Raw genomic sequence first — 25,651 nt, forward strand, 5'->3', positions numbered from 1 at the left:
CAAAGCATCAATAGAGCACAATATATGTTTACTGCAGAGGCATAAGGAAGTAGATTCTTGTGGTGGGGTCCGGCTTCAGGGGGGGTCCATTGCAGTTGCATAAATGCTTGGTAGAGAGGTATGATTTAAGGAGGTTTTTGAAAGTTGGGGTAAAAGTTTGTAATCTGAGGTCAGGAGACAGGGCATTCCAAGTCTTTGCAACATTGTTGGGGAAGAGGGATTCCCCAGAGCTGTTTTCACATGGGATATTTTTGATCAGAGAGTTGTCTCCAAATATATATATATATATATATAAGTACTCTGAGAGATTAAAATATTCTCTAAAAGACCAGCCACAATGAAAAACTTAAATATATTTAATAATAAATAAGAAAAGAACATGAAATATGAAATATCTATTCACAGTAAACACCAGAGTTTCAATCACAGGAAATGTTAAAATAACACAGATGAATAGATTCATACAGATACAGAAAAACAGTACTTAGCTAACCTTACTATATTTTCCTGACTGATCTAAAGAATTACTTTTCCCTGGTTCACTTACTAGAACAAGGCAAGATGAAGTAGGTGAGGAGTCCTTCTCTGTCAGATTCCAAGAACAGACTGCAAAGAGACTTCAGTCTCATCTAGTATTAAACATCATTTTTGTCCTAAATTACAGAATGACATCACATACATCTGGTCATCTGACTTCTGGTTCCCATGCTACCCCATTGCTAGAAACTGCAAGGATTTAGCACATATGTGTCAATAATATCAGCACAATTCCACAAACAAGGTAAAAAACATGAAGGAAAGCAGGAAGCCAGGAGTAGGTCCACCACTGTTTTATTGAATCAAATAACCATAAGCACTTTAATCAAGTTTATTACAAGACTTCATCAGATAAAAAATGAACTGAAAAGCCAAGTTTAAAAGTCCTTCCCATATCACATGATCCACCCCCAAGTTGATTAACTAATTAACTGATTAACATCAACAGTGAATGTGCAAAAGAAAAAAAAGGAAAATAAATCAAATTATACATCATCTTAAAACACATAAATTTAAAACTTTAAAACCATGAATATGTATGTGTATATATATATATATATATATATATATATATATATATATATATATCATTATGTGAAGAACTATAATAACCAAATCTATCTAAGAACTACCCTGCAGCTTTTGTACAGGAAATTTGTGGTTAAGAGACAACTGGGTATTTATTCACCCATATTGGTTGGGAATTTGATCCTTCAAAACTGTTCTGTTACTAGTAATTCTACATTCAACGGGGAAGGAAATAGGACAGAAGTAACTAACAATGTTAGTTTAAGACTGCCCTTTATTACCAGATATTCTGCTTGACCACCAGCAAATTCAAGACATCATACAAAATAACTGGGGTATTCTAACTGGGGATGGTGGGCGGCACAGTGGTGTGCGGCGCGTTTAACGTGTCGCCTCACAAGCAAGTCTCCGGTTCGATTCTCGGCTGGGGTGCTTTGTGTGGAGTTTGCATGTTCTCCATTCCAAAGACATGCATCTGGAGCATTTCTCCTCGGGCCTCCGCTGAAAACAGGCTCTGTGGAACCTAGTCGGACATTCCCGGTCAACAAATGTTAAAATAAAATAAAATAAATAAATGGTGAGGTTAGAGGTAGTTAGCACAAAACCTTCTATTGTGTTGAGAAGGGGACTTAACATTAAAAATTTGGTGGAAAGACCTATAATCAAAGTTGACAATGCCCAAGTTAGGTGTATGTACCAATGTGGCACGTGCCATTTTTGTAAATTCATTTATGTGGGGGAACTGTTTGAAATGAATGGTTTCAGCTTTAGGATAAAAAGGACATTACAACTGTAACAGTACCGGGGTAGTTTATGAGGCACTATGTCAGTCATGTCCTGCCTTTTACATCGGCAAGACGGAGCAGATGCTTAGGCAATGCATCTATGAACATAACTATGACATACGGTTAAAAAAAAAAAACTACAAATGCACTTTATATGCACATCCTGGAATTTCCTGAGCATTATTTTAAATTCATTGTGATTGAGCAGGTCAAATGGAATAAAAGGGGTTGGCCTTGGCAGTTGTTTCTGGAAAAACGGGAACTTTACTGGATATTAAGTTTAAATGCTGTGGGCTTTCCTGGTTTAAATGAACTAGTATCTATTGATTGTGTATTAACAATGAAGGCACAACTTAGATAGATTTGGTTATTATGATTCTTCATATAATGATATACATATTCATGGTTTTAAAGTTTTAAATTTGTGTGTTTTAAGATGTATAATGTGATTTATTTTCTTTTTTTTTTTTTGCACATTCACTGTTGATGTTAATCACTTAATTAATTAAATAGTTAATCAACTTGGGGTGGATCATGTGATATGGGAAGGACTTTTAAACTTGGCTTTTCAGTTCATTTTTTTATCTGATGAAGTCTTGTAATGAACCTGACAAAAGCACTTATGGTTATTTGATTCAATAAAATAGTGGTGGACCTACTCCTGGCTTCCTGCTTTCATGTGTCAATAAAACACACACATTGAGTTTTGCTCAGATCTGTTGCAGCTTCTGGAAGTCATAAAACAATTTCAAAATTCTACCCTTCCAGAGTAGCAATTAGTTAATTGCAAAGACAATACAGAAAGCTTCCTAGTACAGATGTTTTGTCTCTGGCTGCATTCAGAACTGTAAGATACAATCTTTATAGCCTAAGCCAGGTAATTTAATTTCAAACTATTTTCAAAGTTAACTCTTCTCTTCCAGTATCCTCTGTTAAAACATATGCATTTAAACAGTTACAATAATACACATATATTTCTTTTTCTGTACAACAGGGCACACTGTTGGTACATTTTTAACACAAGCAGCTTTGCAAATACATTTTTCAACACAAGCATCTGTGCAACTCAGTTTGATATACAAAAGACTTACAATTCTTAACAAAATTCCAGCTAGCTATGCTGGCGTATGTTATATATCCACTGCCCTGCTTCTCCTGACATAGCTGGCAATACCTCACATTGTCACACAAATAGGTATCATTTTTGAATGGTGTTAGCCAGTGTAAGGCAATTATGATTCCACCTTAACGTAATACAAACTTTTATAAATAATGGGGAAATTAATCAAGGAGCTCAACCTTCTCTCATTGGTCATGTTCTAATGCTGACACTGGCATTGGTAAAGTAGAGCACAGGAGTGGTCCTCCCATACACTTTTCATGTCTAAGCAAATGCAGTCTTGCAACTGATGCAGGTGCAAGCACTGCACACACTAAAAAAAGCAAAGTTTTACATATCTCCCTTTATTCCACCTCTATCTGAGAGGAACAAGTTACCAGTAGCCCAAAATGCAGCTCAAAGCAGTGATTAACAACAAGGTGTAGGAACGGTTAGCTTGACACAAAGAATGCCCATCTTATTCTGAGCATATAATGCTGGGAGGAAGCCCAAAATGACTACTCTCCTTGGCAGTGAGGTGGGAAATAAGACTCATCACATCTGCATGCTACAGACATTGAGGTAGTGGTGACACAAGTGAGCTGTGAGTGGAAATAATTCATCACCCAAGTTGATTCATTCATTTTGTGATAAATACTTTATCCAATTCAGGATGCTAAAGGGCCAAAGCCTTTCTCAAATAAACATAACTGAGATAGCACCAGCACACTAGCAAGCAAATGGGAAGAACTCAACATCCAAGAAAACAAACACATTTTCTTTCTTATCTCTACTTTATCTTATACAGGATCCACATCCAGGAGCTAGAGCCTATCTCAAGAAAGCAGCCAACATTAGGTTTAGAGCCCATTCTGGATAACATACCTATCCAAAGCAGAATACAGACAAACTCAGCTACATATGCCTCATATGCACCTATGCAAAGTCGGATCATGCTCAAGTGGGCACCTAGGCAGGGTAATGGATCAAGCTCAAACTCAGCTACATATGCCTCATATGCACCTATGCAGAGCTAGATCCTGCTCAGGTGGGGCCCTAGGCAGGGTAATGGATCAAAAGCAGTGCCTCCCCCGGCAGCACTCCACAGCCATTGCAATGTCCTATTACTTGGCTATTTCTCCCCAGTTACCATAAACACTGTTTAAACCTGTCAATGCACACAGTGTTATTTTCATTTCTTTACGTCTACAATGAGTACAGATATTTAAAACTTTTATTTCAAAATTTATAGCAGAAATATTGATAGCCATTTGCTAAACAAAACAATGCATTCTCACAATGAAAAAAGACTTAGCATGAATAGTAAGCTTCTCTGACCTTGAAACTCATATTCATTTAAACGGCACTGAAACCCACATTCAAAGACAATACATCTGGCCAGTGGAGGATTAAGTTTACATTTGGGTTGTTTTCAGAACCAATGGCCCCTTGCACACATTTTTAGGACCATGCATACATGCATAATGCACCATCCTGATTTTATTAAATTATATTTCTTGTATAATATAGCACCACTTGTTGGAGTGTGTTTTAAATTTGCAGGTTTGAATGTTTTTATAGTAAGCAATGAAACAAAACGTATGAACCAATAAGGACAAAACTACCCATTACAGAACAATTCAACAACAAAAGGCTACTCAAACTTCTGTCATTACAATCCACCAGTATCAGTCAATATACACAATTTCTGCAGAAGTAAAAGTCATTTGAATAATTCCAAATTAAAGAGCTCTACAACTAATGACGAGGTTGCTGTTGGCAAGCAACTTTTCATTTCAGTGTTTCAACTACAAATTCAGTGTCTGCTGCCCTTGAAAAATAAACTGCCCGTGTTACATTTAAAAAAGTGGTAAGCTGGTAACAATGCAATAGGGAATGACTGTCAAACTGGCAACAGAGCCATATTTACTAGGCATTTCATCCAAAGGAGGACACACTCAGGAGTGCAAAACCCCTATCCCCACTTAAAGGAGGCACTACAATATCAGCACTCTATGTACAATGGGTGGGAGCAGAACCCACAGCATTCTGCACCAAAGGCAAGTATGCTACCTGTGGTGGTACTAACACTGTTTTTAAAATTTATAGCTCATGGCTATTTGTTAAACAAAACAGTTACATATTGAAAACAGACTAAGCATGAGAAACAGTAACCTTCTCTTCTCTTGAAAGTCAATATTCCTTGAAAATGCTCAGAAGCTCAACAGTCTTTAAAAATATACAGTAGATCAACATTCTTTGAAAATACAGTCACACTCAACAGTTCGGCATTTGGTGTGGAGGATTCAGGCTCTAGGGTCCTGTATTGAAGGTACAGGGTATGAGCCTGAATGAGCCAACTTTTCACCCCTCTCTCTCTCTCTCACACACACACACACACACACACACACACACACACACACACACACACACACACACACACACACACACAGTTCTGCACTGACCTATTATTTCAGGAACGGGTCCTCTAGTCAAATCTATGCTCATTTTTAATTGCACACTCTGTTTCAGTTTAAATTGTGTGCATTGTAGTAAAGACGCACGCACAGATGCTACTAAGGACACACTCTGCATGCTTCCTTATAGAAGAAATGCAACAGATGCAGAGTGCATTCTTAAAGAAGAAATGTAAGTTTTGGTGGAAGTACTATGGCCAATGGGCCCTAGGCGACTGCCTAGGTCACTTAGTGATGGACCCGGATCTGCACCTATGTGTATCTGGAAGAACTGCCAGTTTAGATACAAACATGCCTTTGGGATAAAGACAGAAACTGCAGACCACAGCCTGCATACAGAGGATGCCAAAACTGGGAAATGAACCACAGAACTGTGTACTATGGGACAGCAATGGTATTTCATCATTGTGCCACTCACCCAGGATGATGATGATAGGAAAAGCGAAAAGAAAAGAATGCTCCTCCATCCCTTATCCTACCTGTTTGTAGAGTTACATAGTATAGATGGTAATATTATTTATGTGTCGAAACAGGTTGCAAATGCAAACACCATCATTTCTTGCAGCTCCTTTTGCAGCCAAGACAATGTAGAACAGCTGTAAAATGTCAAATACTCTCATTACTGGGTAGAAGCACTTGGTATTATAGGTTCAAATGTAAATATTAGGTGATCAGTTTACAGACTATTACATGCCTAGCCAATAACCACAAAGTTACCAACGGTGAGATCAAATCCTGTACTTTGCACTTAAACCTTAACCACTGAGCCACCCTCCATCCCAATTATTTGTGCTTATACAGTACACAGTCAATTATCTGAACATCGATTATCCGAAACGTCAATTATCTGAGCCAGCCTTTCTAAGTTTTCAGGTAGGAAAATTCATATAGTGTGAATATGTAAATATTACATGTATGAGCATTTTATTTGAGCATTTAGCCAGCTCATGTGAAAAAAATATTCTTTATTGTCTACTGGAATCATTGAATGGTTAAAAACTGTATTCTTGCATGCAGAAAAAAAACAAGATTTTAGAAGTTTTTTTATTCGGTTCAATTATATGTTTGATTATCCGAACAGTTTGATTATCCAAACTATCCTAGGTCCCAATTAGTTTGGATAATCGACTGTCTACTATATTTAATTAAACGTGTGAACTTAATTCCCCTTAATTTTTTTTTGAAATGCTGCTTATTATAAAGAACAGTTTGAGCAGCATGGATGGATACTGGAAATAGGAATGTTACCAGCTGGAGACTTTTTTAAAATTTCTAGTACATCATGGTTACTTCTGGGGACCCCTTTACTAACAAGGTGAAACAGCCACACTTTGCTCACAAGTTAGTAGGTGTATATGTATGTGTGTGTGCCAACGTGTGTGTGTTTGTGTGTGTGCATAGGCAGATGCATATCTGTGTTAACATGTACCTTGTACTCATTTGTCAGGTGTGCATTTCTCTGTAACATGACATAGTAACCAGCTAACTATATAACTTTCTTCCTGCTCTTCTTAACAGTTCAGTTTGTGCCTGAAACATGTCTGTGAACCAGCCAGATTACCTGGTTACCAAAGGAAATAAAGAAAAAGATGTGTATACATAAACATAGGTGTGTATGGTGGTGTAGCAGTTTAGTACAGCATTAGATGGATTTTATGCAAGCAAATTAAGGTCTAACATTTTGCCCTGTAACTACTCCTGCTTTTTTAACAGATATTGAGCAAAATAAAATACAGTACAAAGTTAACCAATAAAGGAAGTGGGAACCATTTCGGTAGACTGAGGAGTAATGTTTTCTGATGCACACTTTGCAAAGCAGGTGATTCAGAAGATGTCCTTCAACTGACTAGTATAAAGAAAATATTTTTGTTTACACCTAAATAAAGATGTCCCCTCAAAGATTTGCATTAAAAATTGTGTACATTCAAATAAAAAAATGATCAACAAAGGAATAATGAAGGCCATTAATCACGGACTGAGAAAAAACTACATATAGATATATTAATAATTAACTGCCAAATAGTATTTTATTAGCAGCCCAACTAGAATTTTAACCATTTAAAATATTAACCTGTTTTAAAACTGCAAGCATTTTGCTGAACAAAAAGCCCTACTTTCGTTTTTGGAAACTACAAATAAACATACTAGTAATTAACTGTCAAATAGTATTTCATGCCACAATGAATATCTGTAAAAAACACCCTTTAACAATCTTCCTGAATTGTTTATCAGTTCACCACTGACTCTTACAAACACAGTAAGTTTATGCCAAGCTACAACACAACCATACCGGCTTGTGCGGCCTACCAATGCTTAGGTGAGTCAGAGAAAAATCAAAAGCAAATCAGGACTAGAGATAGGAGTAGTTACAGCAAATGAACTAAAGTTATGTAAGCAAACTGATCAACAGTAAGGACAACCGGCAACAGACTGAGATGCAGAGGAAAAAGCACTCGCATCTAAAAAGAAAACGTGATCACCATCCCATACTATTCTATTGGTCAGATCTCATCTTTATAAGGACTGAGGCTGTTTAAAGAAAATAAAAATGGTGTATAAGCTGTCCGTTAAGCCATATAAAAACCGCAGAATACTTTAACGTGTGTCTTCAACAAAGAAGGCTATGGCTGGAAACATGACAGAAATGTGTAAGCATTTCAAGAGAATACATAGTGAAGTGAGCTACCATCTTTTTAGGAAAAAGACTCGCAAGAATCACAGGACATCGTCTAAAAACACACTCTGGATGGTTCAGGGAGACAAAGTATCTCACAAAAAAGTAAATGACTGGAATATTCTTTTTCAGTGCAAAAGTAGGGTCATCAACAAAATGTAGTGATTTACGGCATATAACACTATTCTTACTTATCTGACTGACTGCTGAAATGTAGTGATTTACGGCATATAACACTATTCTTACTTATCTGACTGACTGCTGAAATGTAGTGATTTACGGCATATAACACTATTCTTACTTATCTGACTGACTGCTGAAATGTAGTGATTTACGGCATATAACACTATTCTTACTTATCTGACTGACTGCTGAAATGTAGTGATTTACGGCATATAACACTATTCTTACTTATCTGACTGACTGCTGAAATGTAGTGATTTACGGCATATAACACTATTCTTACTTATCTGACTGACTGCTGAAATGTAGTGATTTCACGGCATATAACACTATTCTTACTTATCTGACTGACTGCTGAAATGTAGTGATTTATGGCATATAACACTATTCTTACTTATCTGACTGACTGCTGAAATGTAGTGATTTACGGCATATAACACTATTCTTACTTATCTGACTGACTGCTGAAATGTAGTGATTTACGGCATATAACACTATTCTTACTTATCTGACTGACTGCTGAAATGTAGTGATTTACGGCATATAACACTATTCTTACTTATCTGACTGACTGCTGAAATGTAGTGATTTACGGCATATAACACTATTCTTACTTATCTGACTGACTGCTGAAATGTAGTGATTTACGGCATATAACACTATTCTTACTTATCTGACTGACTGCTGAAATGTAGTGATTCATGGCATATAACACTATTCTTACTTATCTGACTGACTGCTGAAATGTAGTGATTTACGGCATATAACACTATTCTTACTTATCTGACTGATTGCTGAAATGCCATTAAACACAATGTCAGAAGTGCCTCAGGGCCATCCCAACACGTCTTTGTGAAAGACCTGGCATCACCAACTTTTGAAAGTTACAAAAATGCTTTGTGAAGTCCTCTTGCTCCTTTAACTCAAGAAAAGGACTTTCTTGAGTGAAGTCTGACAGCTAAGTACCCTTTGCACTTGCAGACATTAAAGAAACTTGTTATAACTTTACAGACATTTACTCCTTTGCAAATCAGCAGAAGTTTTCTACTGGTGGAAAGACAAGCAGAAGACAGCCACTGGTTAAGTTCCAAACCAGGAGGCAAGACCCAGTAAATGTAGCCAGTGAATTAAGCATAAGCTACAGTGTTCATCATTTGATCACTGGTGCAATAACACAAATAATATGGGTTATATCCTACAAGGATACAAGAGCCGGCCAGCTTCCAAAGCTAGGGCACTTTCCGACCACCCAAACCATTAGTCAGCTTGAGCTGAGCTGGCTTTAACACAGGGTTGGATGCCAAGCCCTTCAGAGCATTCCTGAGACCAAAGAGAATGCTCCTCTGTGGGCTTTCAAGGATTGATGGTTGGCTAATGCTGTTCCATAGCTCAGCAGACAAGTTCCCCTCAGGGAAAAACTTTCACTTTACTTTTTATGACAGAGATTATGTTTTTCTGTTAAACTTTATACGAAGTTTAAGTGTTTTTCTTGATTGCCACATGATTTCTGAACACATTGAAATGGGAGTGTTACTTTTTTATTTTTGTGGTAAAATGTTAAAACTTGTTTCAATCTGCTTCTATGGTGAAACTTGTGTTAATTTACTTTTTGGATCTGGGGTAAGCATGTAACTGTTTTACCAACTATCGCTGCTTGGCATAGCAGGGAATGAGGCTTTTTTGGCCTAACAATGGAACAACCTACCAGGTCCTTATTTCTTCCTACTGCCAGCCACAAAAATAAGAAAAGTATTAAACAGCCTTTGCCACCACAGCAAGCTGATAAAGTGCCTCAGCGGCAGGTGGATGACTCTGCTGTGGCCAAAGCTGGATCCCCTGACTACTCATCTTTTTCCTTGGGTCCCTACAGCTACCGTGGACCAGGGGTTAGACACATTCTCTGCAGCTGCTGGAATGTCCATGGTGGGCAATGGAGAACCACTCTTGTCAGTAAAAGGACTGGTGCAGGTGGAAACATCCTTTTGCTGAACTTGACTCTCGACTCTGAGGTATTCTAAAAATGATTTACCTTTTATACTAAGTCAGCATAAAATGTTACGTATAAAATGTGAGTAATATGTGGAGTGAATATTTCTTTTAGCTTTCATGGTGCCTTCAGAACACTGTCATAAAAAAGTAAGAAAACAATGTGGACAGTCGTGGACTAAACGACGTGTCTCAGTATTCTCTTCCCCAAATTCCTCGTAACCTGCAAATTATCTATATATAAATTCAACTGATCTCATACAGCAGATTTTAGTTCCAGCCATCCACAGTCCCCTTTTCCCACATGGGATCGGGGTGTAATTTCAACAAAGACAATCATTTAGAGCCAAGGTTTACACTGGCAGGTAGCTAGCCCTGCCACGGTAGTTCTTCCACACCATACACTTGCATGAACACTCACACCTATGGCCAAATTAGAGCATTCAATCTACCTACTGCATGTCTTTGGAATGTGGGAGGAACCTGAAGCACCCAGAGGAAATCCACATGATCACAGGGAGGACCTGCAGATTCTGCACAGAAGGCACCCCCAGCTGAGAATCAAACCAGGTAATCTCTTGCTGTGAGGCAACAACACTATCCGCTGTGCCACACATTTTACTTCCTACCCAGAAAGTATGCATTTTTTTCTGTTTACAGCTTACTTACATCTACTCCTATGACTGAGTCACACTGTGAACAGCTTACTGAGTAAAGCGGTATTCTACAGTGCTCTACAATCTTGTAAAGTTGTATTGTGCTATGTTACGCTATGCTCAAACTACATACAAATGCGAACCCTGTGAAGTGGGTAGTGTGAACCATGAACTTGCTATGAACAAATGTGCTGTGTCACTCTATAAACAATTTATTATGTAAAGGGAATTTTAGCATGTTCTACAACTGTGTAAAGATAACATTGTGCTAAAATGGCCCGCAAGGGCAGCTAGCCTGGTAAACCTATAATATAGTGGGTTGTTGTAATCAGTGAAAGATTAGTCTGTGCTTGTGTGGGAGACTGAGGAGTGAAGTGGAAAGGACTACGCATGTGGATGATGGGAAAAGGGAGGTGTGGAACAGCACTCAGCCTTAACACCAACATCTGCAGCATTCTCACAACTGGATGCAGCACACATAAAGCAGCGACCAGTGTCAAATTCAGCAACACCAAAAATCTGTTGGTTTTCCATGTATATGTGCATTCATTTGTGTGTGTGTGTGTGTGTGTGTGTGTGTGTGTGTGTGTGTGTTGAGCAGGGGAACCATATCAGCTGATACTCTTAAGTAATGTCCTAAACATTGTATCCAAACCCCACAATAATAACAATACATGCAAAAAGTAAAAGAAACAGATACATTATCTCTGATATGCAAACCTTTTAACTGTCTGTCTAAACAAATCTAAATGGCTCTTTATTAGCTTCCAGAAAGGAAAGTAATTTTAATACATCTCCTAGGGAGCACTGACACCGTTTTTTTTCCATTTCTTGACTTACCAACCTGCCTCATCTCCAACCATCATTCTTTGTTGTCACTAAACATTAAATGTGGCAGTATGTTTTATTAATATTAAGGAAATAACTTTGTTGACGGTAAATCCTGAGGTACAATTGCTTACGTGCTAGCACTCAGATATGCCAACATGCTGCCTTCAGGACTGTTACACTAGTCCTATGATAATGTACTGTCATAAAAAATATTCTCAGCAAATCACTTTCGATATCACTAGCCACAATAAGTACTATTATCATAACATGTAATGCAGACAGTACATTAAGTACTTCCTCTATGGTTACCTATGAATATATTGTGATACACAGATGCAAGTTCCAGGTTATAAATGCTGTGTCACTTCTCTGTTTAAAGCTGCTATCGTTATCAAAGGTAATAAAATTTAGCAATAGGGTCCACATCCTGAGTTTTCCCCCTGATTACCAGACAAACCCCAGTTCTTCTTGCACAACCCCAGCAAAACTCAATTGTTCTTATCACACATTTCCTAATTCTGGATTTAAAGAAAAATGGTTCACAAGTTATTCCACAGCTCACGTAAACAGTAAAAGACTTCAAAAAAGCAGAGATCATGCAACTATATACAATATATATATATTATATAAAATGAGTCAAACACGTTGTGACTTCAGTTATACAACACCTTCCTCACAGATACACAAGCAGGATGTACAGACATCACAAGATAAACTCAAAAGCCAATGATGGGATGCTCCTGTTATACAATAAAGAAGGAAGCATCTGCTTCCTCTCAAAAACCTTACAAAGATAACTATTAGAATCAATCAGAGGAGGTTAGAAAAAGACTGGGAGAGAGAGAGACTGGAAAAGGACTTTACAAGAAAACAAGGGGAACACAAATGTACGGGTCCCATGTATGCAACCAAAATCCAGAAGGTTTAGGATCTTTACTTGGATGTGTTTGCGAAGGTATTTTTGTACCCCAAGCAGACTTCAGGTAGATAAATGTTAGAGGTGTGATGGAGAAGAAGGAGATAACTGGGAACATATATTTTGGGAGGGTAATGAGTTGCCAGATTTTAAAAATTCCCTACAGAGTACTATGTCAGAAATACTGGGTGAGCAAATAGCTGTAATTAAGGAAATGATTTTTTGAGCTGGAACACATGATCTGAATTGCCTAGACAAAGTAAGACCTTATCAAGTTTAATTCTGTTGGCTGCCAAAAAAGCAATTACTAGAAAATGGAAGTGAAAGTGTAAACCAACTGTGTTTGAGGTATTGAATATTATACGAGATAAAAGAACTGGAAGAGGGATCTTTAGACAAGGGAAGGAGCAAATTACACAGAAGTAAATGGAAACTGTGGGAACGATACATGCATAATAATGTTCAGGGCGAGTCAGGTTTACGGGAAGGCAGGAATTCAGCAATTTTTTGTAATGTTGGACTGATGATAGTAGCAAAGAGAATATTTGTGATGTATATTGTATTAAATGGAAAATATTAAAATGCATTGATTTCTTTTCTGTTAATATATGTTTGTCTATTTTTTAAGTGATAATTTAATAAAGGTGTTTAAAAAAAGTTATCAAGATTACACAACCACTGTTGAATACAATGCTCCACTACCTTCAACCTTGTGTTTCACATTATCTCTGAATTATGGATGTTTGATAAAGACTTGGTTTTCACATTAATTGTACATGTATGGGTAAATGTATAAACTATTTATATGAAATTATCTACAACAATAGTAATATGGAAAACATTATCACAAGATTATATAAAATTTTAATTACCTATAAAACTAACCCTCAACAAAAATGTTGGCATTTTATCACTAAAGGGCACTCATTATGTCTGTCTTTGGAAAGTAAATCTAATATATTGTTATCTGTTAAATTATCATCTAAAATACAATTATGGAGAATATGTACTTGGAAATTTCTGCCTAGAGCCTTTTTTACACCTAATACGTTAGCCAAGCTTAGTTCTTCTAGTAATGACACCTGTTGGAGAGGCCTACAGACATACACTTGTACATCTTATATGGCCTTGCACCTTACACCAACAGTTCATAGGTAAATGGTAGAATATCATAGTACAAACTATTACAAGCCTAGCCAACAACTAGGAACCAGAATCAAACCCTATACTTTGTAACTGTGAGGTTAAGACTTTAACCATTATGCCAACTCTCCCCTTTGTATATTTAGCCTCCTACTTGCACATTTATTGACTGTCTAAATCTGCATCTCAAAATGATGAAAACAAATGGATGAAAACCCACTTGATAGAAAATTTGATTTTGCTGAATTACAATTAGTAGAAAACATCATAAAGTGAAAACTACATTAAAAAGATTTTTTGCAAGCCTTCTCAAGACCCCTACACTTTCTGTCCTTAAATATAGTAACTGCACAGTTGTACAACTTCAGAAGAAAGATGATACATACTAAATCTGCTAGGGCAAAAATAAAAAACTGCACTAGGAGTGACTGTCTATAGGGACTTTTCACTGTATTATGTTTTTACGGGTCTATATTAGAACACCGAACGTTCAAAATTTCGAGTGTTCTAATATCGACCCGTTTTCAGTGAAAGCTGAAAATATCGAAGAAACAGAAAACTGAATTTTTTTCCTAGGGAAAGAATTTGGTTGTCCGTTTCTGTTGCTTCAGTATTTTCAGCACTGTGGTGGAAAGTTACGGGTCGGGTTCAGGTAAGTGTGCGATTGTGTGGACGTGAGGGTTAGGGCGGGTTAGGTGAGTTAGGGTTAGGGCGCGGGTGAGGTGACTGGGCGATAGTGACGGACCTTAGGGTCAGGGTTTGGGTTAAGGTAAGTGGATAGTTAGTGGTGTATGTATAGTTTAGTGTAGGGTTAGGTGTAAAAGTTTAGGTGTATGCGTGTGGATTGCTGTTTGTTTGGTGTGCTTGTGTTGTGTGTATGTGTTTTGTAACAGCAAATTTTTTTGATGTTTTAAATTTTCGATTCATAGGGTTCGATATTAGAACACTCGAAATTTTAAACATTCGGTGTTCTAATATAAACCCGTTTTTACTAGTTGTAACTCAAGAAAATGAACTTTCAGTAAAATTTTCAGTTTTTTGAAAACTGCACCAAATGCCCTTCAACAAGGAAAAAAGGATTAAATCTGGCTTTTGGTGGGGTAAATATACTGAGAATTTTTCCTGCTTTTAAAAAGATCTTGGAATGATTACTGTCCCTCAACTGAGGTAGAAAGTGCAGTGGTGAGACAGTTTTGATGAAGCCTAAAAGGATGCTGGGATGCTTAGTGAGTCCAAAGGTAGTATAAGCTAACATCCTTCCATAGCTGTACAAGAAGCTGGCCATGCTGATGTAGAATACTGTATGGTAATCTGGCTGGCAGAGTGAAGAAGAGGCTAACCTGACAGTGAGGTGATGAAAACCAAAGGCAATGGGCACATATACAATCTTTAGAGAAAATAAAGCACTGAGTAATATGGTACATATACATTTTATCACCAGATGTCAAACGGAAGGAAGGAAGGAAGAAAGGTGGTGGGGGGGTTATGGGTGACAACTGGAAAATGAAAGGTTTAAGTCAGACATATGAAAGATGGAGTTGGGGATCTGGATGAAACAGTTGTTCTTATCTAGTGGCATTTGACTTCTTGGCTTAAATGCATCATTAAAGTGTCTTGTGGGTTGCTTTCAGGACCTCCAGTTTCCTTCCCTAATTCAAGAACTTGCTTATTGGTGACCTTTAATTTGAGTGTGTTGGTGTGTGTCCTGTGATGGAAAGATATTCCATCCAGAATTATCTCTCTGCTTTATGCTCGCTGGGTGCCAGAAGAGGGGCTGGCTCCCCTGTGACCATAAACATGATAAAGCAGGTATCAACATGTGCGCTCGCGTGCGTGCGTACACACACACACACACACACACACACACACACACACACACACACACACACACACACACACACACACACACACACTCTCACTCTTCTGTTATATATTTATTTATTTACTTTATATTTGTTAACTTTTTTTTGTCAGGGTTTTTCTTTTTGGGATCTATACAGTTTGGTCAGGGACTCTTACTTTTGTTTTTCTATCTTTTCACACTAAATAGATCCTGCAGAAAATAAGAGCAGAAGCTTTTTGGAAGCAGAACATAAACCATTAGTCACTTAACAGTACAATACTGGAGTATAATAAACCAAAATACAACTTCATACCTAGTGGTGTTTAGTGTCAATTAGACTTTCGCATTCATGAGCCAGTATGCTGCAAATTGTTGTGCTTCTCAAGAGTAATTTACATAACTCCCACAGCCACGATCTTGTGATAAAGTGAGATTTGCGAATGCCTTCATAAAAACAGAGGGTGTGTCATACTGGAGAGGTTAACAACGGATTCAATGGAATTCTGGATAAGTGGTGTGTATGAGATGGCTATAGGGCTAGGTGTGGGATGGAGAGATGTATTTGGGGCTATCTGCTACAAAGAGACAAACTCAAAGCACCACCAGATTTGTTTATGTCTGCTTCATTATACATTTGTATATTTTACTAGAGGTATCAAGTAACAGCAACATGTCAAAAATGAGCTGCTGTTATTGTACCAGTGGATCATTTGTAGCTATTCCGATCCCCAAGGAGTACTAAAGCTGTTGGATTTTTTTTAACTTTTATGATGCCCGTGGGACTGTAACATCATGTGCAACACTATAAGCAGCTGCAAGTTTAAAGGTGAGTCATAATTCTGAGATCTACTTTTGTATAAACTGCACACTGGCCTAAAGAGAGATAGGTCATTTATCTGCATACCATGCCAAGACTGCATGTCTGTGTTTAAGTGTGTGCACACGTGTGTGTGTGTGTGTGTGTGTGTGTGTGTGTGTGTGTGTGTGTGTGTGTGTGTGTGTGTGTGTGTGTGTGTGTGTGTGTGTGTGTGTGCTGGGTAAGACAGGAAATGATGGCATAGTACAGTACACAAAAAAAGTATGATCTCAGCATCCATTAAGCCAATTCTGACAAGAATGTGCTCTTTATATTCTTGTTTTACCCAGAAGCAACATTACTTTATTAGTATGCTAGCACTTTTTGCTGCATTTTCTTTTTTCAATATAAGGCAGAATAGGTTGTTTTCAGAAGTGATCTTGAAGCAATGTGTGACTGCAATTCATTACTGTTACCCAGTTAGATACTATACAGTCAAAGGTTTGTAAGCACTAAACCAAGGCCTGTGCCTGTTAGAAGTAAACAGTTTGCAAATTAATACTCAATCCTTTATTAACTTTCTTTACTCTTACTTGGGGGGGGGGGGGGTTGATTGTTTCATGTGTTAACAACGGACCTCCTTAAACTGTGTTATCAGATGGCCTGCAGTGTGTTGGATAGAAAGGATTTATTGAATGGTGGCACAGATGTGTACACACACCAAAGACATGAACAAAGAATCAGTGTCAGTGGCTCAGCAGGTAACACACTCATCTTTGGTGCTGGAAGATTGGAAGTGTCTGAGTTATATTCCCACTCCAGGCACACGCATTAATTTTCCAGTACTGATACTACAGTGCAGCATAAGGAAGGTGCTGCATGCCTGAGTGTGTCGTCTTTTGAATGAAATGTTAAATCGAGGTCCCATTTGCCTAAATTGGTTGTAGCTTGGGGGGATGTTCCCTAGTGCCCTGGCAAAATTTCTCCTTGTTAATATGAATACAACCTCAGGTTTCCTCTTAAAAGAGGACACGCTTAGTGCGATAGTGGGACTAACCCAGTTGACAAAGACTAAATAAATAAATACATAAATAAATGTAGCCTTTTTGGAAAAGGTAGGTAAGAGGCAAATGTGTGCTGACAATCCATTCTGTAGTCATACTGGAGGGAAAAAACTCTTGTGATGAATAAAAGAGACACCTATATGGTAGTCAGGGACCATAGGCCTTCTGGAACTGAACCTCAGTGGTGAGCTATTAGTTTGATTTCTATGCATGTCATAAATTGCTCACAAGTACTTCATAATAAGGTACCAGAATGACTGACATAGGGCACGTCATCAGACATAAGGCTGTATGTTCTGTGCACAATGGTGAAAACAGAGGTAGAACTGTCACCTGATCACCACTTTGTGGTGACTTGGATTTGTTAAACAGAGTATCAGCCATGCAGAATTGTGAGAATGAAGGTCTCCAGGGTACATCTAGCAGAGGGCCTTGTGTGAGGTGAGATTAGATTTTACCTTCAGAAAGACTTTTGACTATATTTGCAGTGACACCAGGGACACTGAATCTGAAAGGCCATGTTCAGTTCTCAGTTCAGGAAGTAGCTGTCATTAAAGGATGGTGCCACTTGCAGCATTAGCAACTCTAGGAACAGATGGTGAATTCTGGTGATGAGGGATGCATTTAAGCTGAAGAAGGTGGGTCTTCCAGGCAATGCATATAAAGAGATAGCCTGTTTCAGCTATGAGGTATTAGAATGTCAAGAAAGTATCAGTGAGAAAGGGTGCAGAAGTGAAAGCTTAGGCATGGCAGAAGTTTGAACATTCCACAGAGAAAAGACTAACAGTTTGCCTAAAAGAAGATGTAGAAAACAACTGCATCCTCAAAAGGAGAAGCTATGATATTAGGTAGGCTAAATCAAACAGCAATGAAGCTCTAATCACAAAGACGAAGGCTGTACAGAAAGGGAAGGAATATTTTGAGGAACGCTACAACCCAGTGAATAAGTTGTCCTATCTGGGGCACAGCCTTAAATCTGTGGTTGACTGGGGCCCAACGCTGCAGTGGTCACAGAGCCCAATACTGAAGTGGTCAAAAGCTTTCACAGTGGTAAAACTACATGTGTAGATGAGTTCCACCCAAATATGCTGAATGTACTGACCATGGATGGCACCATAGCTAATGTGTCTCTCATCAGTGATGCACACAAGATAGGAACAATACCACTGGACTGGTAAAATGGTAGTCGCCATTTTAAAGAAAAGGGATAAGGAAATAGGTTCCAGATGTAAGGTTATCACTCTCCTCAACTTCCTTGGATAAGTCTAAATCACAAATCTAGAAGGAGAGTCCAGCAGGGAGTTGTAACCTGAATTATGCACAGGTCATGGATCAGACAGTCTGAATTCTGAGCAGGCCATGGATCAGACAGCCTGAATTCTGAGGAGGCTATGGATCAGACAGCCTGAATTCTGCACAGGCCATGGACCAGACAGCCTGAATTCTGCACAGGCCATGGATCAGACAGCCTAAATTCTGTGCAGGCCATGGATCAGACAGCCTGAATTCTGCACAGACCATGGCTCAAACAGCTTGAATTCTGCACAGGCCATGGATGAGACAGCCTGAATTCTGTGCAGGCCATGGATAAGACAGCCGGAAGTCTGCAAAGGTTCAAACAGTCTATTCTTTAGCCTGGTTCACTTGTGTGAGAAGTTGTGGAAGTTTGCTCACAAATATATGGTAGTTCTATTGACATACAGATGGTTTACAAATAAGTGGACTGGCATGTGCTGTGGGAGATCCTCTGAGAGTACAAAATGCCACGGCAGCTACTACTTATCACTGTATGTAAGCAGTGAGATTAATGCCTGCATTCCTGACATTAAGCTGAACTCATTTAAGGTGGACTTTAGGTTTTACTAAGGGTGTATCTTGTCACCATTCCTGCACATGATTTTCATTAATGGATATATAGGTGGTATCTGTGTAGTCTACAGATGTCCTTCTGAATTGCTCTGATAGTGGTATCCAACACTCATTCAAGTGATTTCAGCATTTCTAAAACTGCGGTAATGTTTCACCCCCCCCCCCCCAGAAAAGACTTGCATGTGCTCAAGCCCCGAGCAAGATCCAGGACATCCTATAGGAAGTGCATTTCTCTTGGCTGGCTTGGGATTCCTTATTAATATGTGGCAGGGTAAGGGGAATATTTTATGTCTGTATGCATGTATGTATGTACTTATTTATTTGGTTAACCATGCTAGTCCAACTAAGCCAAAATCAAGTCCCCTTTGAGCAACACTGGGGGTGGGGGTTGGAGAAAAACTCCAGAATGGTCTGGCTTGCTTCCAATGCTTCCAAATAACTCTCACCAAGACAAGCTTAAGGAAAATGAGGTGTTTTAAATTAGCATTACATGGCATTAGCTTCTACATCTGACTGACGTACAACTGCACTTCACCTCCCGACTATGCATGAGTATAATGACCCCACCAACATGGCACAGAAAACCACATCTCAGTGCACATTAGTTACGAAAGCAGGAAGCAAGATCTGCTACTTTAAAACACTTCAATCAGTTCTCCAGCTCAGCAAACTTAGAAGAGGGTGCTTGCATGCCTACTTATACTTTCCGGAATACGTATTAATAAATGACTAATTACTCTCTCATGGCAGTTTGTCCACTTTGTTTGAAGTTTGTATAACCAACACTTCAACTAATACTTCAAGATTCTTGTCTTTCTAGGAAAAGGTTTTAAGGTAAATATGACATCTGAAAAAATGGCAACTTCAAAAGTGTTACAAATCTGGAATTGCTTATCTGCTGTATAAATAATGGCTGCCAACAACAGAATGTTTTTTTCATGTCCCATATGTAACAAAACACAACACAGCCACCAAACCTCTAAAGCTCATAGGTCCTGTATCGAATATATGTCCAAAATTCCAACAAAGACAACAGGACTCGGAGACAGCTGCAGGATCCAGTACAAAAGTTTAATACATACAAGCGCTTTCGTGGGTAACCCCACTTCATCATCATCATCATCTCATCATCATGTCAATATATGGTACTGGATCCTGCAGCTGTCTCCGAGTCCTGTTGTTTTTGTTGGAATGTCACATATGTAGCTGCAGCCACATAAGAAAAGGTATATTAAACAGCAAAAAGTGTATGACTTTTTGCAACATAACCTGACAAAACCCAGAGAATCAAAAGTGTAAGGTCTAGAATACAGATGCTTCTAAGAGAAACAAAGAGATCTCCTCTGACTTGGCAGCTAACCAGGCTGAGTTGAGCTGCTATGGAAATAAAAATATCAAGTGGCAGAAATCAGTGAGTGCAAAGAGTCCTTCAAGCAAATCATGTCAGGGTTCTAAGAACATGAGGGTGATCTGGCACTGTGGCATACAGGGATTCAGCTTTGACCATGACCTTGGTAACTGGCATTCAGTTAATGGCCCTTGCACTTCAGTAGCTGGGCAGGGAGTGAGAGGAGTGAATGGATGTGTTACACTCTTCTTATTGGCTGGTGATGGTGGGAGGGGCTGACAGTCATTGGGGGCAAGAATAGCGACAAAAAAAAAAAGCAACAAGAGGGTGGCCTGCTATTGAGGATCATGCTGGGGCTCAAAAAGAATTAATTTTTATGCCTCCAGTACACCTCCACAGGCCAATACCTATAGGGAATCGATACACAGTTGAATTGTTACTGCTTTCTGCTGATTATGGTAGATGACAGCACACTTTCCACTCTTCATTAAGCATCATGGCCTCCCTCCTTCAACTAGGTCAGGTCCATCACAAGTACTTTCTTTGTGAAGACACACTATCACCAATCCTTATTTGCTTTCTTTCAACTTCTCTCTCTCTACTAAAAAACAGTTGTGCGCTACTTTTATAATAATCTAAAAGGGCCGTAGGCAGAAAATGGAAGGAAAAGCTATGTCAGAACAATGACATTTACTTTTGCTCTTAAGGAGAGTCTTACATCACAAATTACAAATTTCCTGTAAGAAACAAGATCCCCTACTTACCTGAACAAATCTCTCAAGATGCAGTAAGTTTTGAAAAAAAATCATTTAATAACGATGAATTGTAATTTTCTCAGCAGAACTCCATAGTTTTTCATCCTTTTTACTTCCATGCACCTTCCAGAAAAATGAAATGCCCCTATACTGGCACGTTCTGTGATGAAAGCATATGGCTGGTATATGAGTATGCTTAATACAAATGTGAAAAGTTTGGCTTTAGAGTTTAATAATAAACATTTAGCTGTTAATTTCGCATTCATAGATTAGCTTATGCTTAGATCGCAGATGAGATACTGCTGAACAAAGCTTGCTCATTTTGAAGTTAGAATGAAATGGAAAAACGTGTAGCAATAGTGTAGGTCTGCCAAGGAATATGGGCAACCCTCCCATCATAAATTTAGAAAAGAGGTTTTTGGGGCATTATGGTCAGGGAATGGGTCAGTCTCCAAAATTAAGTGTGCAATTTACTGTTTGTGTGAACTAAAAAAAACACCTACTCATACTACAACTCGGCGACTCCCACGATAATCTTTAAGTAGGCAAACTGCACACTTCAAGGAAGTGGTGAGGAATTCAAATCTTATGTTTCATGTGGTTGGACTAATGCCTAAAAATAGGACCAAACACAAAAGAACAACGGACTCTGGAGAAAATCTGCTTGCTCATACTCAGAAAGCATTAGCATTCTAAACATAAACAGACAAGTTGCCTGTAAACCATGTGACTTGCTATTGTATCACTATGTTCAGTAAACATATATGCTATGAAATGATGCCTTGCAAAGTATATTTCTCGCCAAGAGACAGTGAGCCTGTGTAAGGATTGCAAACATTCTGCCTCTTAAATTGCTCAGAACTGCTGGCATGGTGCATGGAATATTATAGAAGCTGAAGCAGGCCTGGGCAGAGAACTGATGCCTTGTTTTCCAAAAAACATCTTAAAAGAACATTTAGGAAACTCACTGATTCACTGGGTCACAACTTGTTACATCTGCAGCTAATCAAAGGAATGAGCTTTAAATGTCAAATTTCCCCACCATCCACTCTGCTGTGCTGCCAGAGTTTATTTATATTTTTTGAAAGGGGGGGGGGTGGTGGTGGAATACAGACCTTCACAACACTTTATGCAGAACCTATTTTTTAAGTAGAAAAGTAACATTTAAAAAGTCATTGTTTCTATGAAGTACGGCTGGAATGGGTTGTGACTTGACAAGACAACAGGAAGATGAACATTTAGGCCAATATGAAATCAGTCTCTGCAGAGTGCATTCTGGCGAAGGACAGTGTGGAGAAAACAATGTTCAGTCAGCTTAACTTTGTTGATTGGAATAGATACATGCCATCTGGAAAGCGGACTGGAACCAATCTGAAAATTATTCCACATTCCAAAACAATTTACGCTCAAAGGAAGATGTTACGCTGTGTATCACATGCCTATGAATGTTCTATGAATGCTTATAAAGTTCTTTCATTTTTTTTCCATTCCAAGCATAATTTATTTTGGAATTCAGGGGACCTCTTCAGCTTGTGAACTATTGAAATTTACACGAGGTCAGTTAAGTTTTCCTTTACCTATCATCTGAAACCTGAAATTCCTCATCTATAATAATGTGTTAGTTAAACTAAACAAACTCATTATTGATATATTTTGGTCTGAGAGTGTTATTACAAAGATATAGCATGGTGGAAGTACACGTATCATTCTTCATTATTTAATAACACTTACTGGCTTCTAGAAAAACAGGCATACCTATCATTATCGATGTCCTTACATTCAACGCCGCAGTATTCATCACGTATGGGATTCACTGCTGTGGAAGCCCGATGCCCGGCCAGTCTAGAAAAGCCTACCTTGACTTTAAGGTATGTTGAACGTCACCCAAATGTTCCTCGTGTCCTCAGAACTTCTTTGCTGCCAGTCCGAACTCTGTTTCAGTCAGTCTGTTGGACTGAAATATTTAAATGGGTCTGAAACACACTACTAATTAATAACACTATAGGAACATCTGATAAACTGCACAAGTCTGAAATATTATCTGGGTCTGAACTTTAACACACTGTTTTTGAAGGTGAGACTTGGGTGCTTTGGTTATAAGTAAAAAGTAGTGTTGACCTGCAACTTTTGCAACCAATAGCAGTGAACAGAAAAGGAAATTATACCTTGAGATGCATTAGGCCACAGTCATTATCATTTTAGATGTGTAGTGGGAGATTTTGACCACTCTGCCTGAATTGTACTTTGCTGCCATGGATGATGCCTGCCATGCATAGCCTCCAAGGATACACTACAGTGCAGGAAAAGAACAGAATTAGCTGCTTGTTATTGGATGAGACATCAAGCTGATGTCTGCTTGAGTTGGTGGTAGCTCAAATGAATGTAAACAATCCCATGGCACCTAATCAAAAGAGTAGGAGAATTTCCCCAGTGCTCTAGCCAAATTCCCCCTAGTAGTATAACTACCACCATGGATCTCCCCTGCTGGTACCCTTGATAAGTGTAAGCAGGGGCCTGGGAGATGAAACATTTACATTATGCTCATTGGAGACACAGGTGCCAAACCAGGGAAGAATTGTCTGTTACCCATCCAAGTGCCCAAGTTACACTTGAGTTGAGTTAGGGAGGAACTCTGCTTAAATAGATGGGGAGAATGTTCCAGAGATGGGGTAATCTCTGGGATACATATCTGTCTCTCTAGCAGATCCTATTTATATTACATGCCAGGTTTAAGTCTTTAGAATGGGTAATACTGTTGCTGTTTGTTTTGCAGAGATGCAGGAGGTCCATCAAAGTGTGGTCTGACAATGCCTTGTATGCCAGGTATAGATCTTCACTCAGCAGCCTCTAGGAGACAGAATACAGGGATAGGGCATTGAGGCGGCCTGCATAGGGCATGTTACTTATGCCCTGTATTCTTTTAGTCAAGAACCTCTGTGGATGTTCCAGTTGTTGGATGCGCCTGGTTAGGTGTCTGCTGAATATAGTGGAACAATGTCCTCCTTAGACCTAGATGCCATATCTTTGTTTATAAGTTGCAAAATATAGAATGATTTCCTGAAATCTGTAGACACATTATGGTCAAATGCTAGATTATAGTCTATTTATGTTCCCAAGTCCCTGACTACTGGGTTGACTCTTAGGGGTGTGCTGTCAGTGTAATAGTTACCAGGGGTGGATGACTTCCTGCAGGATACTATTATGCATTTATTGGCTTTTAGTTTTAATCCATCGCTCTGATACAAATTATTTGTCAGCCCCTTCTAGAGAACATTAGTGTTTGTGGGGGACTTTGTAACTGCTCCAAATTTGTAATCATCTGCAAATGTGGTCAGCCAGAGGCCCTTGATTTTGGCCTTGAGTTCAGAGAAGTAAATGCCAAAAAGAAGCAGTCCCAAGACCGATCCCTGATGGAGTCCCCTTCTGACTGGTCTCTTTGTAGAGATGGAATCCCCAGTTCTAACTTTCTGGGTCCTGTCTGTGAGCCAGCTGGCTATCCACCAGGTGACATAAGGTTTTATTCCTAACCTTCTCAAAGAAGACCACCAGGTTCAGTAGGGAAGACCTACTCTTGATGAAACCAAACTGGGTTGGGGCCAATGTTTGGAGGTTTCTTATGTTATTATTGATCATTTGTATGATAACTCTTTCCATGGCTTTGCATATGAGGCTAGTGAGACTTATGGGTCTGTAGTTTCCAGGGTCTGTGGATGACCCACTTTTGTAGAGAGGGATGAGTGTTGCTGTTCTCCATTCATGATGCACAAAGCCTGTTTGGATACCATGGTTAAGTAGCAATTCCAGAGGGCCTGATATGTCATGTTTCATGCTATTTAGAAAGCATCCTGGGATATTGTCTGGGCACACTGATGCAGTTCTTGGCCTTAGAGAGCACTGAGGACCTGTCCCCTAGTGACAGTAGGGAGAGTTATATTTGATAGTATTTCTTGAAGGGAGGTTGAGGGGGATAGAGGGGTAAAGTTAGAGCTGAATTTGTCTGCAAGTAGGTTTGCTATATCTTCTGGCTCAGTATAGGTGCATACATTAACACTGAGCTCTGCACACAACTGTGTATTGCCTTTGTGGCTGCGTACATAGCTAAAGAATGCCTTGTGGCTGTCCTTGGTATGGGAGGCCAAATGAACCTCAAATTTGGCTTTG

The 25,651-nt window shown here is 38.9% G+C and overlaps 1 protein-coding gene across 3 annotated transcripts in view; it reads right to left on the reverse strand.

Annotated features, from left to right (window-relative positions):
* Positions 1 to 25,651, reverse strand: part of THRA (thyroid hormone receptor alpha) — a 1,750,892-nt gene that overhangs the window by 685,524 nt on the left and 1,039,717 nt on the right. The gene's annotated exons all lie outside the window — the stretch shown is intronic.

This window comes from Protopterus annectens, chromosome 13.part0 (genome assembly GCF_019279795.1).
Source record: "Protopterus annectens isolate FY-2018-M chromosome 13.part0, PAN1.0, whole genome shotgun sequence".
Classification (NCBI taxonomy): Eukaryota; Metazoa; Chordata; order Ceratodontiformes; family Protopteridae; genus Protopterus; species Protopterus annectens.